Here is an 18,154-nt window from a genome sequence, read left to right as displayed (position 1 = left end):
AGAAATGGATAAATTCCTTGAAACATATAATATCCCAAGACTGAATCAGAAAGAAATAGAAAGTATGAACAGAATAATTACAAGTAATGAAATTGAATTGAGAATTTTATTTAGAAACTCCCAACAAACAAAAATCCAAGACCAGACAGCTTCAGAGATAAATTCTACAAAACATTAATTTTTTCCTTCCCGTTTTATTGAGATATGATTGACATATAGAAATGTGTAAGTTTAAGGTGTACAGCATAAAGATATGACTTACATACATCATGAAATTATTACATTTAGTGAACATCCATTATCTCATAAACATACAAAATTAAAGAAATAAAAAAAAAAGATTTTTTCCTTGTGATGAGAACTAAGGATTTGCTCTCTTAACAACTTTTGTATACAATATGCAGCAGTGTTAATTGCATTTATCATTTTGTGCATTATACCCCTAGTACTTGTTTACCTTATAAACGAGACTGAATCTTTTGACTGCCTTCATCCAGTTCCTCCAGCCCCACACGCCATCTCTGACAACCAGAAAGCTGATCTCTTTTTCTGTAAGTTTGTTTGTTTGTTTGTTTTTGAAGTATAATTGCCCTACAACACTATGTTAGTTCATGTTACACAACATAGTGATTCAGTAGTTCTAAACATTTCAAAATGATCACCACTATAATCTAGGTATGACCTGTCACCAAACAAATACATTACATAATTATTTACTACATCGACCACTGTACATTTGATACCCATGACTCATTTGTTTTGCAACTGGAAGTTTGCACCTTTTAATCTCCCTCATCTATTTCTCTCCTCCTGCTACCACTCTCCCTTCTGGCAACCACTGTACTCTGTATCTACAATTCTGTTTCTCTTTAGTTGTTTTGGTTATTTCTTATGTTTTTTTAGATTCCACATATAAGTGAAATCATACAGTATTTGTCTTTCTCTGTCTGACTTTTTTCACTTAGCATAATACCACTCAGGTCCATCCATGTTATAGCAAATGGAAAGGTTTCATTCTTTTTCATGTCTGAATAATATTCTATTGTATATGTATACTACATCTTCTTTATCCATTTATCTATTAATGGGCACTTTAGGTCACATCCATGTTTTGACTACTATAAATAATGCTGCAATGAACATAGAGGTACATATATTTTTTTGAATTAGTGTTTTCATTTTCTTCTGATAAATGCCCAGGAATGGAATTGCTGGATTGTATGGTAGTTCTATTTTTAAATTTTTGGGAATCTCATATAGTTTTTCATAGTGCCTGCACCAATTTATATTCCCAACAACAGTGCACGAGAGTTCCATATTCTCTACTTCCTCACCAACACTGATTTCTTGTCTTACTGATAATAGCTATTCTAACAGGTGTGAGGTGAGATCTCATTGTGATTTTAATTTGCATTTCCCTGATTATTAATGATGTTGAGCATCTTTTCTTGTGCTTGTTGACCATTTGCATGTCTTCTTTGGAAAAACATCTATTCAGATTCTCTGCCCATTTTTAATTGGGTTTTTTTTTTTGTGTTTTCTGATGTTGAGTTCTATGAATTCTTTGTCTATTTTGGATATTAACCCCTTACTGGATATTATCATTTGCAAATATCTTCTCCCATTCAATAGGCCTTTTCATTTTGTTGATAGTTTTCTTTGCTATGCAAAAGATTTTTAGTTTGATGTAGTCCCATTTGTTTATTTTTTGTTTCCCTTTCTTGAGCAGACAAATCAAAAAAAATTACTGAGAATGATGTCAAAGAGAATACTGCAATACTGCCTATGTGTTCTTCTGGAAGTTTTATGCTTTGAGGTCTTACATTTAAGTCTTTAATCCATTTTGAATTTATTTTTGTATTTGGTGTGAGAAAGTAGTCCAGTTTGATTCTTTTGCATGTAGCTGTCCAGTTTTCCCAATATCATTTATTGAAAAGGCTGTCTTTTCCCCATTGTATATTTTGCCTCCTTTGTCATAGATTAATTGCCCATATAAGTGTGGGTTCATTTCTGGGCTCTCTATTCTGTTCTACTGATCTATGTGTCTGTTTTATGCCAATACCATATTGCTTTGATTACTGGTATCTCTGGCTGCAGGGCTGGTGGGTACTGGAGCTGGTGTTGGTTCACTGGTAAGCAGTGATGGAACCAAGGGAGTTGGGGGGTTGGTGCTGGCTTACTGGTAGGCAAAGCCTGATTCCAGGTTTCTGGCTACAGGGTCCTGGAGCTCCTAGAGCTGGCGTCAGCCCACTGGTGTTGGGTGTTGGGGTACAGTGGGTTCCTGGGCTTTGCTGGCCACTGGTGGGCAGAGCCAGGTCTCAGGGTCTCTGGCTGCAGGGCCCTGGGTGTCCCAGAGTTGGTGTCTTTTTATTGGTGGGAGGGGCCACGGCCCAGACAAGGCCAAGAACAAGGCGGTCCCAGGGCTAGTGCCAGCACACTGGTTGGCAGGCTCAGCTCCTGGGCCCTCCAGAGAACAGCTGACCTAAGGCAGCTGGCCTGCTGGTGGGTAGGGCTGTGAACTCCTCTCCCCACAGCTAGCTGCTTGGTCTAAGGCATCCCAGGATGGTACTGGGGCCAACAAGATTGTAGGTGGTGCTGGGTCCCTGCACTAATAAGCTAGAGGGAGGATTCCAAAATGGTGTTTGCCAGCACCAATGTCCTCATGGAAGAACGAGCTCTCAAAAAGGTTTCTGCCAACATCAATGTCCCCAGGGTGAGCTCAAGTTGTCTCCTGCCTCTCCCAGTGGCTCTCCAAGCTCAATAGGTAGTTCCAACCCAGGCTCCTTTCAAATTACTACCCTGTCCTGGGTCTTAGAGTGTGTGAGATTTTGTGTGCACCCTTTAAGAGTGGAGTCTCTGTTTCCTACAGCCCTCTGGCTCTCCTGAAAATAAGCCTTGCTGGCCTTCAAAGCCAAATGTTATGGGCTTGTCTTTCTGGTGCAGGACCCCCAGACTGGGTAGCCTGAAGTGGGGCTCTTGTTACCAAACCAAACTTAGGTCCACTTGCCCAACACACAGCAAAGCCAATCTACTGACACTGAGAAGCAGTGAAGGAAAATACAGTGCTTATTACAAGGCAACCAGCACGGGGCCAAGCAAGGAGAACAGGCACTTCATGCTCAAATGATCCAAACTCCCCAATGGATTTTGGAGAAGGGTTTTTAATGGCAAGGTTAGGGAGATCATTGCAGGGTGCCTGATCAGATAGTGGACATTCTTCTGATTTGTTGGTGGTAAGGTAACAGGTGGTATCTCAGGAGTCAACATCATCAACTTTCTGATTCTAACCAGTCTGGAGTCTAGGTGTTGCTGGTCAGCAGTTAACTTCTTCCACGTAATGGGGGTTTTAATATCTGCAAAACAACTCAAGGATGTGACTCAGAATATTATCTATAGCCCTTGAGGAGAAACTGAATGTCCTTGACTTTGTTTATGGCTAAATTATTTTGTCTTGCATAACTGTTTTCCTTTGTTTCTTATTTTTCTGATTACATTTGTTCTTTGGAATTTAGGGAAGGCCTAGGAGTCTAAAGCTTTTCTACTAACAAGAGGCAGGGAACACAGGGGGTCTGTTCCCAGGAAGGGCCTGCAGGGTCCTGCTCAGTTTCACTCCAACCACTTGCTTCTTGAGGAGGACCTCTGCAATTGTCATTATCCGCCCTTTTGTGGGTCACTCACCCAGGGGTGTGGGTCTTGACTATACCACATATCCACACCTCCAACCCATCTCACTGTGGTTCCTTCCTTGTATCTTTAGTTGTAGAAGATCTTTTCTGCTAGTTTTTTTTTAACATCTTTATTGGAGTATAATTGCTTTACAATGGTGTGTTAGTTTCTGCTTTATAACAAAGTGAATCAGCTATACATATACATATGTTCCCATATCTCTTCCCTCTTGCATCTCCCTCCCTCCCACCCTCCCTATCCCACCCCTCTAGGGGGTCACAAAGCACAGAGCTGATCTCCCTGTGCTATGCAGTTGCTTCCCACTAGCTATCTATTTTACGTTTGGTAGTGTATATATGTCCATGCCACTCTCTCACTTTGTCATATCTTAACCTTCCCCATCCCCATATCCTCAAGTCCATTCTCTAGTAGGTCTGTGTCTTTATTCCCGTCTTGCCACTAGGTTCTTCATGACCTTTTTTTTCCCCCTTAGATTCCATATATATGTGTTAGCATACTGTATTTGTTTTTCTCTTTCTGACTTACTTCACTCTGTATGACAGACTCTAACTCCATCCACCTCACTACAAATAACTCCATTTTGTTTCTTTTTATGGCTGAGTAATATTCCATTGTATACATGTGCCACACCTTCTTTATCCATTCATCCAATGATGGACACTTAGGTTGCTTCCATGTCCTGGCTATTGTAAACAGAGCTGCAATGAATATTTTGGTACATGACTCTTTCTGAATTATGGTTTTCTTAGGGTATATGCCCAGTAGTGGGATTGCTGGGTCATATGGTAGTTCTATTTTTAGTTTTTTAAGGAACCTCCATACTGTTCTCCAGAGTGGCTGTATCAATTTACATTTCCACCAACAGTGCAAGAGGGTTCCCTTTTCTCCACACCCTCTCCAGCATTTATTGTTTCTAGCTTTTTTGATGATGGCCATTCTGACCGGTGTGAGATGATATCTCACTGTAGTTTTGATTTGCATTTCTCTAATGATTAATGATGTTGAGCATTCTTTCATGTGTCTGTTGGCAATCTGTATATCTTCTTTGGAGAAATGTCTATTTAGGTCTTCTGTCCATTTTTGGATTGGGTTGTTTGTTTTTTGTTATTGAGCTGTATGAGCTGCTTGTAAATTTTGGAGATTAATCCTTTGTCAGTTGCTTCATTTGCAAATATTTTCTCCCATTCTGAGGGTTGTCTTTGGTCTTGTTTATGGTTTCCTTTGCTGTGCAAAAGCTTTTAAGTTTCATTAGGTCCCATTTGTTTATTTTTGTTTTTATTTCCATTTCTCTAGGAGCTGGGTCAAAAAGGATCTTGCTGTGATTTGTGTCATACAGTGTTCTGCCTATGTTTTCCTCTAAGAGTTTGATAGTGTCTGGCCTTACATTTAGGTCTTTAATCCATTTTGAGTTTATTTTTGTGTATGGTGTTAGACAGTGTTCTAAATTCATACTTTTACATGTACCTGTCCAGTTTTCCCAGCACCACTTATTGAAGAGGCTGTCTTTTCTCCACTGTATATGCTTGCCTCCTTTATCAAAGATAAGGTGACCATATGTGTGTGGGTTTATCTCTGGGCTTTCTATCCTGTTCCATTGATCTATGTTTCTGCTTTTGTGCCAGTACCATACTGTCTTGATTACTGTAGCTTTGTAGTATAATCTGAAGTCAGGGAGCCCGATTCCTCCAGCTCCATTTTTCTTTCTCAAGATTGCTTTGGCTATTCAGGGTCTTTTGTGTTTCCATACAAATTGTGAAATTTTTTGTTCTAGTTCTTGTTCTGTGAAAAATGCCAGTGGTAGTTTGATAGGGATTGCATTGAATCTGTAGATTGCTTTGGGTAGTATAGTCATTTTCACAATGTTGATTCTTCCAATCCAAGAACATTGTATATCTCTCCATCTATTTGTATCATCTTTAATTTCTTTCATCAGTGTCTTATAATTTTCAAGCAGGTTTTTTTATATGAAAATATAAGAGGCAAGACCATTCAAAGACATTCTAAAAAATAAGCATAAGCAGGAGACTAGTCCTAAGAAATTAAAACTTACCATGAAACTACAATGATTAAAGTAGCATGGTATCAACACTTGAATAGACATAGAAAGTCCAAGAAAAGACACAATAATTGTTTTGAGATAATTGGCTAGCCATCAAGAAAAAAAATTGAATTCACACAACATGCTTCATACCAAAATAAATTTCACAAAGAAGAATGATTTAAATGTGTTTGGAAATAGATAGTGCTGATGATTGCACAACATTGTGAATATACTTAATGTCACTGAATTGTACACCTAAAATGGGTAAAATGTCAAATTTTATGTTACATATATTTTTCCACAATAAAAAATACACCACACACACAAAAATTTTTAATGTAAAAAATGAAAAAAAAATCACAGAATGATATTTTTAATATCCAAGAGTAGGAAAAGCTTAACTATGAGAAAAACAAAAGCACAGACAATCAAAAACCTCTGAAACCAGAAAAGTTTGATATATTTAACAAAATAAAACTAAAAATTTTTTCTTCATGGCAAAATTGGCTATATATACAAAAAAATCAGAAATTATGAAAGATATTAAAATGCAAAAAATATGGAAATTACTTAAATGTTCATTGGAGACAATAGAGGATCAGTATGATATTGATATACAGTAGAATTCTATGTAACCATACAAAAGATTAAGGTAGTTCTTTATGTGAGGTTATGAAATAATTGCTAAGCTACATTATTAAGGCAAAAAGAAGTCACAAGAAAAAGAGTACATAGTATGTTAGAATTTGTGTAAAGAAGGAGGGCAATTATGTGTACATTTTCTTTGCATGTGGATAGAATATATTCAAAAGGTAGAGGAAAAAGGAATAAAAAGTGAGAATTATAGACCTATGTTAATGGGCACACAGTGTACAAAGCTGTAATTTTTGACAATAACAAAATAACTCATACTCACCAAATCTGTATAGAATGTTTTAAATTAAGAAGACATGCACTTGGAGTGGTATCACAAAAGATGGCAGCGTAGGAACTCAGAAATTGGACCTTACACACACACACAGAAAAAATCTATTTAGCTGACAAGAACTGTCTGTATGACAAGAACTCTGTGAATAGCTATTTTAAAAACTGTGAAGTCTAGTCAAACACGCAGCATTCATGGGAGGGATAAAGAAAGAAGCTGGTAAATTTTAGTGTTTTTTAGTGGCTACCATCTCCCACTCCAAAATCCCATGGCAGGCAGCCATAAGGACATGATACACATTCCTGATGAGACTTGCTGGTGCCAGTGTGGGCAACAGGAAACTGTCCTCCTGGTTGCATTTTTTAATCTGTCTGGTAGATTTCTGAGTGGTATCATAGAAGCTGGCCATAGTTTCAACCCCTGCAAGGCCAAATCAGATTTCCTAGTGACTTCCATTGAGGGGCTTTAAAGAAACAAAACACCTTTCCACCCTCCTTTTTTATTGGATCCATGCATTTAAGGAAATCTTTGTCATGTCACCAGATGCCTACAGAAATAATGGAATGGAAAAAATATTTGAAAAAATAGTTTGGAAAACTCACTAAACAAACATACAGTTGCAGCTTTCATCAAGCAACAACAGCAATCCCTGGGGAAGGGGTGGAATCTGCTTTCCAGAATTACCCAATTACAGCATTAAAAATGCCCAGTTTTCAAAAAAGTTACAAAGCATACAAAGACTTAGGAAAGTGGGACTGTTCACAGAAAAAAAAAATTGACAGAAAACATCCCTGAGGAAGCCCAGACCCTGGACTCACTAAACAACAACTTTAAATTAGCTGTTTTAAATATCCTCAAAGAGCTGAAAGAAACTATGAAAAAACTAAGGGAACCCAAGGGAACTATGTATGAAAAATAGGGAATATCAATAAAGAGATCGAAATTATAAAATGAAAGGAAACAGAAATTCTGAAGTTGAAAAGTACAATGGCTGAAATAAAAACTCACTGGAGGGGTTCAACAATAATTTGAGCAGGTGGAAGAAAGGATCAGCAAACTTGAAGATAAGGCAATTGAAATTACCCAAACTGGAGCAGAAAGAAAAAAGAATGAAAAAAATAATGAACAGAGCCTAAGGGCCATGTGGAACATCACCAAGTGTACCAACATATGCATTTGAGAGTCCCAGAAGGAGAAGAGAGAGAAAAAGGCAAATATTTGAAGAAACAACAGCCAAGAACTTCCCAAATGTGATGAAAGACATGCATCTACACATCCAAGAAGCTGAAAGAACTCCAAATAGGATAAACTCAGAGACCTACATCAAGACATGTTATAATCAAACTATCGAAAACCAGAGACAAATAGAGAATCTTGAAAGCAGCAAGAAAGAACTGACTTGTCACATACATATATTTACAAGGCTCCTCAATAAGACGAGCAGCTCATTTGTCGTAAGAAACCATGTAGGTCAAAAGATAGTGGGATGATATAGTTAAAGTTCTGAAGGTAAAATTATAGCCAAACAAGAATTTTATTATCTACAATACTATCCAAAAATGAAGGAGAAATTAAGAAATTCCCAGATAAACCAAAGTTGAGGGAACTCAACGCTAGTAGATCCTTCAGGTTGAAACAAAAGGGCACTAGAAGCCACAGGAGGAAATAAAGATCACCAGTAAAAGTGATCTTTTCTATATTTAACTGTATTGTTAAATATAGAAGCTAGTGTTATTGTATTTTTGATATGTAGCTCCTCTTTTTGTTTGCTATGTGATATATAAGAAAATGCATAAAACAAAATTATAAACCTATGTTAATGAGCACACAGTGTATAAAGCTGTAATTCATGACAATAACAAAATAAAGTAGTTGATGGAACTGGACAGGAACAGAATTAATGCATGCTATTGAAGCTAAGATGCTATAAATCTACCAATTTATACTATTATAAATTTAGGGTGTTAATATTTTGAATGTTTACTTTTTCCCCAGGGCAAGCACTAGGAGAATAACTAAAAATGTATAGAAAGGGCAATTAAATGAAATCAAAATGGTACACTAGAAAAAAATTAGTCAAACGTGAAAGAAAGCTGTATTGAAGGAATTGAGGGGAAAAAGATATGACTTAGAAAACAAATAATACAAAGCCACAAGATTCTTAAATTTTATTTGGTCTGTAGTCACTATTGCGACACCTGTAATCATTTTGTTGACATTTTCCTAGTCTATCTTTTTTTTTTCTTAAGTGGACTCACCAACAATTTTATTGACCCAAATACAAATGCTGAGCTCAAACAACAGTGCTGTCTTTCTACTACAGACATAGATGCTCCAAACTACTGGCATAAATTCAATTGTTCTACAAACCTAAAAGTTGTATCTGAAGAGAGAATGGAACATTTCCTCTAAAACAAAATTTAAACCTATGATTTCTATGAGCCCAGCATTGAGAGTTTTATATCTAGACAATAAAGGGAACGAGTGTACTTTACTTTCTATGTGGTGAAACTTGTTTCACAGTGAAGGTGCTTTTAATTATTTTAGCCAACATGTATCATTTCTACACTCTGTAATTTATAAACAAAATGTCATGTGAGGCCAGGCTCATTCACTGCACTCATGAAGGTCTATTGATTGTTTATTTTCATATTCATCCAATAGCTTTGGCTTCAAGGATTTTATGTTTATTTTCAAAAATTTAGAGGAAACTGCTTTCAGTCCTGTTGTAAATGACTTGTGCAGAATCTTTTTTACTTGAGCTCTTAACAAAAGCTCACCCTTGAGGTGACTGAGCACTGAAGGTGCAAAAACCTCTCTGCATAACAGTTCAAAGTCCGCCTCAAGGCTCAGTGACCCCTCCTTCATATGAATTAGTAAAATACGTATTATATTGCCTCTTTCTGTCACATGAACCTGTGTGTAGAGGAATGGCCTTAGAACCCTCCAGAGACAGAAAACGTCTTTATTTAGCTGACTATCCAAATTTTAGTTCTGCCAAGCACTAAGAGGTTAACTAGGAGAATTGTATTTTCCTGAGATGGGCACCCAAATTAAGGATAAGAACTGTAACAGATAATTTTCCTAGTCTATATTTTCCCTTCTCTTTCTTGTAATCCTTCTGTGTCATTAGATCATGTAAATAGCATACGGCTGACTTTACCTAATCTGAGAATCTTGGCCTTTTAATAGGGGGATGAAATTCATTAAAATATTTCCGTTTTTACATGTAGGTACCTAATAGACTTTTAAAAAATGTTTTCTACTTACCATAGTGTCTTCTTTTTTTTCTTGCCTTTTGTTAGATTAATAGTGTTTTCTTCAACACAAACTTCTCTAGTAGTTTGTAAATAATACCACCTTGTATTTTTACCCTACTGGTTACTAAACTTCAATTTTTACTTCAACATTTAAAGATAATCAGTATTATGTTTTTCCTTTGTACAAAACAAGAACTTAAACATATATTTCCACTATATTCTCAACCCATCCCATGTTGTGGTTATTATATACATCATATTATATACATTATATAATTGCCATATATAATTTTCATGTATATGTAAAATTATATAATTTTTATATAAATCATGATTATTTAATTATCTGGACTAAGCATGGAAGGGACTCAACCATCTGGCTGTGGGCTGGGTGTTAGAACCTCTTAGGGCAGGGAGCGTAGGTTCCTTCCCCAGGTCTGTAGTTAGAAACCTCCCAGAGCTGCATCACATAGGTGAGAGAGGTGATATACTTGGATGAGTCTCTAACCTTGAAGCTCAGTTCCCCTTCTGTCCCCTCTCACCCCAGAGCGCATCTCCCACCCCAGGATCCAGATTCATTCATCATCTAACACATCAGGCTGGTGCAATGTCAGTCTAGAGTGTGGGACCCCAGGAAACACAGGGAACCTGACAGTGACCTGGCTGAGCCAGGGCCTCCCCAGGGAGCTGGAGCAGAGAGGGACGCTGGGGCCAGCCCCCAGCTCCAGGAACCTGAGCCTGAGCCTGCCCCTCAGCCACTTCAACAGCCGCCTCACCTGTGTGGTCAGCAACCCCGCGGATGAGAAGAACGCAACCTTACACCTGGAGGACATCTGTCCACGGAGGGGTGAGTGCGATCTGCTAAGGAAGGTGATGAAAATGGGCCAGCTGAGACTAGGGGAGAGCAAGACTGGGAGGACTTGGGGAAAACAGGGGGACTGAGGAACATTTTAAGGCAGTTTATGTGATGCAACCAAAAAGTCCCCACCTCAGTGAATGGCCATAGTCTCATTGTAGTCTTCAAACCTGCAAGTCCAGAAGTTGGACCAATATATGGAGACCAATGCGTCACCCAGAACACAAATGTGGGACTGGCTTGTGTGCACCCCCTTTCCCAGCATCAAGGAGCCTGGGAGGCTGAATTACACATAAGAATCCAAGCAGGGGAGGAGAAGGTTTCGAGGAGTAAAGACTGAGGAACTCAGGGTACCCTGCCCCCAGCCCTGGACTTCTCCTGTGCCCCAGACTCTGGCCCCAACCCTGGATGGGCAGGACTTGCATAGCACGTTCAGGCTGATAGATGCCCATTTTTTGCTGCATACCAGACTTGCCCATTCAAAGGATGGCTACCACCTCTGAGTACATAAACCACAGTTCAGCCCTCCTCTGAGCAGCGTGAGAACCTGCGGTCACTACACCCAGTTACCACCCTTCCCCATCAGCCTAGAGCATCACCTCAGCTTCATAAAGGGACTGTACTGGGTAGGTTACAGGGGTGGGAACCCTTACGAAAGAACTCCAGGCCCTGGTGTCATAAAATACCAAATCCCCTACTATCCTGAGGGCTACAGAGCAGGAACAACTGATGTTAAAAAGGAGGTGCAGTCAGACAAAGACAAAGATCATATGGTACAAATGAACTTATTTACAAAACAGAAATAGAATCACGGATGTAGAAAACAAACTTATGGTTTCCACTGCGGGGGACGGGAGGGAAGGATAAACTGGGAGGCTGGGATTGACATATACACACTACTATGTATAAAATATATAACTAATAAGGATCTACTGTATAGCACAAGGAACTCTATTCAATACTCTGTAATGGCCTATATGGGAAAAGAATCTAAAAAGAGTGGATATATGTGTATGTATAACTGATTGACTTTGCTGTACACCTGAAGCTAACACATTGTAAATCAACTATACTCCAATAAAATTAAAAAAAAAAAAAAAGAGGTGCAATTACCAGTTCAACTGCCCCATCCCACCAATGCCCTCCTGACCTCTGCTTGCTCACATGGGGTTCTCCTCTGAACAGTATCTTCCTTCTCAGTTTCTCACTAACTCAGCATTCAACCATCACATTTGGATTGAGTGCCTACTAGGTGCTGGTGATGGGGGGAAGGCTCAGTGAAAAATAAGATAAGCCCCTGCCCTCAAGGAACTTACACTGCAGTGGACTTCACCACACGCTGGCTGTGTGACCCTGGACAGCTTACTTAATTTTTGTAGCCTTTCTATAGTATAGATAATAATTGTATCTACTTCATAGGGCTGTTGTGAGAATGGAAAAGAAAGGACACCCCAAACAGAGAGTAGAACATGCTCTGAGGTCTGGTGACCCCAGAGTCTTCATACTTTCTCCCTCTTGGAATGTATTCCTCTTCTGGGAGTTTGAGGGAGAAAAGACAAGCACAACTCCAATGTAATGAGATGGGTGTTTTTGTTTTGCTGAAATTAAATCACTGATGCTGGGGTTAGGCGGAAAAAACTGTAGCTTCACATCAGGTTATATGTTTAATTTACTTTTTAACTTTAATACAAAGAATGCTACCTCATATACATTTGTTGTACAACACTTGATTAAAGTCTTTGTTCACTAATTCAAAATAGTCAAGCTCATTTTAACCAAAACTCAACCAGGTGACAATTGATACATCTGTAAATTGCTTTATTGACCTGAAAAAAAATAACATTGCACCATTATTAAAATCTCCATTGAATAAATACTGATCTACTTATTACTGGAATCATACAACAAGAAAGTTGTTCATTGGGTATTTGCACCTATAGTGGGTATTTACTACATTACTGCTAATAAATTTTTATAAGTTGGTGCTACAGGGATAGAATCCCATACCTCTGCTTACAAGTCAGATACGCCCCTGACAGCTATAGGGCAGGAACTTTTGAACATGACATGCCTGTTTGAGAGGTGCTGAGGGGCGGAAGGCGGTCAATTTGCCAAATGCCAATTCAGTGAATGATCGATCAAGTCATCGAAATTATCAAATCTATCCATGTACCAGAAACTTCTTTCTTTTAACTACGTATAAAGTTTAAAGCAATTCATTTTGGATAAATGGTTTAACAGCTTTTGAAGATTTCTGTCATTTTAGTAGACAGGTTTCATTATTTCTTCCTAAGAGCACCTAAAGCAATGTTCCATGTCTCTCTACCCAGCTCCCTGCTGGAGACAGAAAGAGAAGTCAGTTCACAAGACGGCCTGAGAGGGGAGACTGGAGGGCAGAGAAATGAGGAGACTGACAGGCAGAGGGAGGGGGCCTGAGGCCAGGGAGGCAGTCTGAAGCCAGATCCTGGGGGCCTTTGCTCCCCAAAGTCCTCACAGGCTCTGGTAACCCATCTGACTCAAAGCATTGTAAATTTTATCAAGAATTGATAGAAATAAATATTTTATAAATTTATCAAATTCAGCAAATTGGTTGTTCAGTGGTTTACCCATTTAGAAAATGGATTTTTAGCTAAACTGTCTTTCAGCAAACTGGTTTTAGCTGAATTAACCTTTGGTTGAACGTACGTGAGCCTTACAGCTTAATGGCTAAGAAATTAGGCTTTGGGGCCCAGCTGCCCGCGTCAAACCCTCAGTCCACTTACCGGCTGCAGACTCTCAAGCAGGGCCTTGACCTCCCAGCGCCTCCGTCTCCTCAGCTGTGAGAGGGCAGTAGTCAGGGTCTTCCCTCACAGAGCTGTCGGCAGAGTCACTGACTTAACACACTCACAGCACTCAGAGCGGGGCCGGCAACAAAAGCACAGGTTATTATTGTCACTCTGCCCTGTCCTGCCTGATGGCCGGTCCTCCCACCTGTCTCCTCCACATAAACCCTGCACCAGGTGGTCCCCATCAGGACGATGCTCTGTGCCGTTATCTGGTCCCCCCGTGAAGATGCTGTAACACAAAAGCAAACGCAGCCCTGAAAATGCCTTTGTTATAAGGTGGGCACCTGTAGGATCCAAATATGCACAGAATGAATTACCAGATTATTAACTGTCAGATTATTATTGAAATGAAGGCATGAAATGTAAACATTCTAACAGAGCACCTGCAGGACCCCGAGACTACAAAGCACACCAGGCTGAGAAACACCATCCCAGGAGCAATGGACCCAGATGGGAAAGGCAGCAGACAAAGGGGCAGGAGGGGTGAGGGGACGGAAAGCTCATGAACCACACGATGCCACACCACACGGCCGGCCCAGGCAGAAGGGGTGGAGGGGAAGGGAATGCAATCCCACAGGGCGCTCCTCGTGGAACAGGAAGACCCCACTCAGAGGAAACTGTTTCTCTGTGGTGTTCACAGGACTGGAGCAGGTAGAGCAGACAGGGTTCTCCAGCTCCCATTGCCCAGAGCCCAAGCTCTCTTCCCACCCTCCCCAGGCAGCTGAGAGACCAAGCAAAGAATACAAGGCATCACATCTAGTTCCCTAACTCATGTGCTCAGACTTCAGGGTCCCGACAGAAAGCAAAGTCAAAAGGAATCCAAATACACAGGTTTGCTGAGGCAAATAGCAGAACAGATAGAAAGACTCCAATCAAAGATGAAAAAGCAGGAAAAAAAAAACCGAACGAGACCTACACAAATATTTGGCCTTCCAAAATAAAGGAAAGAAACAGCAGTTTGCAAAAGACTGATGAAACCAGAGGTGAAAGAAAATATCAGAATATCATGGGGGTTGGGGGTGGGGCATCTAAGAAAATAATCGAGGAGAAAATTAATTCTTTTGCAGAACTTAAAATACAAAGAACAGAATCAACACTACAGAAAACTCCATCAGTGATGGGAAAGACAGGGTGAGGAAATAACGTAGAAAACAAGAGGGAAGCAATTAGAGCAAAATGGACTGACAATGGGGACCAAACATGTAGATAACTAGTTCCCCAAAGAGGACACAGAAGGAACAGAGAAATAAAATACTGTGATCAACAGCATCCACTTCCTCTCCCAGAGCCTCCCCTCTTCTTACTAACAGAGCCCTGACTGCTTCTGCTGTCAAGACGAGATACCTGGATCAGGGATGTAGGTGGGGATATTCCCCTGCTCTCTGGTGGTGGGCATGTGGACCTATTCTGGCCAATGATAGGTAAGAAAAGTTTCCTGGGAGCTTCTGAGAATGACTTCCACCTGACAAGAGGAAGGAGGGAGAGGAGAAACTCTCGCTGCCCACTGGCTCTTGCCTCTGATTGTGGCTGTGTGAGAATGAGGAGCTTGAAACTATTTCAGAGGAGAGGGAAGATCAGGAGATGCAGAGGCTGATCCACAGCTTGTCTCTGGGCTTAGATGTTACCAGGGGAGCAGCATGAGTGATGTCACAGATGTGGGAAAGAGCAGCGTGAAGATGGGTGAAAGGGAATGGTTTTGGAGTTTGTTTGTATTTGCTAAACTACAGAGTGCAAAGGAGAGGCTGGAGATGAAGTTGGACACGTAGATTGAAATTAGGTTTTGCACTTCTTGTTCAAGATGTTCATGAACCAAGTAAATGCATGTGTGTCCTCTCCTTCCCTGGAACCTTAAAACTATAGTAAATGTATTTTGTTTAAGTGTATCAATCACATCAAAGAGAGACAGGGAGGCAACTAATCAGCAGACCAGAGATGCCTGGAATCTCAGAGAGAAAAGGAAGAGGGCTGCCTAGTAAGGCAGAGCCAGACCCCAGACCAATTACATCAGAATCTCTGGGGTCTTGCCCAGGGGACAGGACTTTGTTAATGACCCAGCTGAGCCCAACGTGCAGCCAAGTTTGAGAACCAATGACCTAGAACACACACCTAGGGGCACAGCGGAGGATGGAGCCATCTGCCCAGAGGAACCGCAGGGTCTCTGAACTCAGACGGCCAGGTAGGAAGGAGGGTGGGGTGAGAACAGGGCTGAAACAGGGAGCCTGCTGGAGGGTCTGGGCATGAAATAGTCAACTCCCAACACTTACCCAGCCCAGGCATGACCATCCAGGGGCCAGGCATTTTTTTCTTGGATGTCAACAAAGGAAGGCTCTTCTTTTTTTTTTTTTTTTCAGGAGTGAAAGAAAATATTTTATTTAAAAAAAAAAGGACTCTGGGAACAGAGTTAGTCCATTTAGGTCTTCAGTGTCCTCATGGTGATTTTTTTAAAAAAATTAATTAATTAATTAATTTATGGCTGTGGTGGGTCTTCGTTTCTGTGCGAGGGCTTTCTCTAGTTGCGGCGAGCGGGGGCCACTCTTCATCGCGGTGTGCGGGCCTCTCACTATCGCGGCCTCTCTTGTTGCGGAGCACAGGCTCCAGACGCGCAGGCTCAGTAATTGTGGCTCACGGGCCCAGCTGCTCCGCGGCACGTGGGATCTTCCCAGACCAGGGCTCGAACCCGTGTCCCCTGCATGGGCAGGCAGATTCTCAACCACTGCGTCACCAGGGAAGCCCCTCATGCTGATTTTGTCCTTCTCAATGATGTGGACAATGGCTCCCATGCCTGACACTGCCTCCCTGTCCACAGCATGCAGCATGGCTTGTGAGATGGTTTCAATGCATGTTGGGCTCGCAGAGAGACTCACATGTCCCGCACATTTGTTCAGTGCAGGTGCCACTGACCACAAAGTCATCAGTCACCATGGGGCAGCAGATAAGTTCTAGAGAGCAAATGAAGGGCTTAGAGGTCTTCAGGTCTAACCTGGCAATGACCAGCTCAGTGTAGTAGGGCCCAAACCGTCTCTCATACAAGAGGTTGGCCACCATGCTCATGAGGGTGTAAGGCTTGATCTGCTGACCTTCCTTCAGCTCATACAGGTTCAGCTAGAACTTGAGGCACCTGGCAGCTGTCTGGACATTGGTGCCAAGACTGGCCAGGCAGATGTACAGTGGGTCGCCTGTGGGAAAGATCTTCTGAAATTCTGTGGTCACCATCTGGGCCTGGATCCCGAAGAGCCTGTCAGAAGCAATGGCCACACAGTTCTTTCCTTTGTGGCCATGACAGCCCCTCAGTTATAGGTCATACTAGACATGATTGTGATGTGCTAGGAGCTCTGATTGCCACAATTCCAGCAAACCAGCTATGGGCCTCACTGCCAAGAAGGCTCTTCTAAAACAAAAACAAAACCCCAAAACCCTGAATGAGTGGCCTGGAGAAAACTTGACATCTTGTGTGGATACTGGGGCCTCAGGAAGGCCTCCTTATTCTGACATTTAGGGTCCCCCAGCATAAAGGTCAGCTCCCTGCCCCCACCCTAAGGTGAAGCCTGATTGCCCACAGAGCTGCCTGGCTCCTTTTTAAACATAAGAGGAAAACCAAGGATCCACCAGACACATGAGGAAAGCCAACAGCATGAGCATCAATTCCAACTACTGGCAGGTGGAACAGGAGGCAGGTTGGGGAGGGAGGGGGAAGCGGTGAGTTAAATCTTCCTGTTAGATTAACAGGAAGTCATTAGGTGATGTTTCAGTTTGAAAACTCCAGAAATCATCAGATGCATTACCTAGAGACACAGAAATAACCACAGAAAAACTAAAATCAGAAATAATAGAAGTGGTTGCCTCTGGGGAGAGGAATTGGGGCCAGCAGGAGACAGACTTCTCAGTATGTTTTTAAAAACCGTATATATGTATGACTTGATGATATATATACTGATGCTATACATATAATATACATAATATATACATGATTACATATATATTAAAAAGAACCAGACCATAAAGCAGCACTTGTCCAACTTGAACATGCACATGATTCACTTGGCAATCTTGTTCAATAGCAGGTTCTGACTCAGTAGCTCTGGGTGGGCTGAGAGTCTGCATTTCGTACAAGCTCCTGGGTGATGCCGAAGCCTCAGGTCTGAGGACCACACTCTGAGTAGCAGGCCCATATATGATGCTAAAGGCCAGGCTGAGGCATCTGAAGTAAATTCTGTGGATAATTGGAAATCAGTGAAGCTCTTTGAACAAGAGAGAGGCAGGATCAGAGGATGCTTTAAGTGGATTAATCAGGGCAGCATGGCTTATCGGGAGACACTGGAGGCACAGGGCCAGACAGGAGACATTGCAAAATCCAGGCAAGAGATGAGGGGCTAAGTCAGGGCAGTGATGGAGGGCAAAGATGACAGGATAGAGAGACACGGCTGCGGTAGAATCACTTGGCAAAGGACTGGGTGTGAGGGGTGAAGGCAAGAAGGAACCCAGCTGTCCAGTGGAGAGGATGCTGGGCCTTTAGAGACCCTGGGCAGGAAGGGGAGCCCAGCCTGGGGGCCTGAGTGTGAG

The 18,154-nt window shown here is 41.3% G+C and overlaps 1 pseudogene; it reads right to left on the bottom strand.

Annotated features, from left to right (window-relative positions):
* Positions 1–13,615: 13,615 nt before the first annotated feature.
* On the bottom strand, positions 13,616–16,905 carry LOC133087052 (proteasome subunit beta type-3-like; annotated as a pseudogene).
* Positions 16,906–18,154: the final 1,249 nt, after the last annotated feature.

Source organism: Eubalaena glacialis, chromosome 3 (genome assembly GCF_028564815.1).
Source record: "Eubalaena glacialis isolate mEubGla1 chromosome 3, mEubGla1.1.hap2.+ XY, whole genome shotgun sequence".
Lineage (NCBI taxonomy): Eukaryota > Metazoa > Chordata > Mammalia > Artiodactyla > Balaenidae > Eubalaena > Eubalaena glacialis.
Note: the sequence above shows the minus strand (reverse complement) of the source record. Positions and strands in the feature narration are given on the sequence as shown.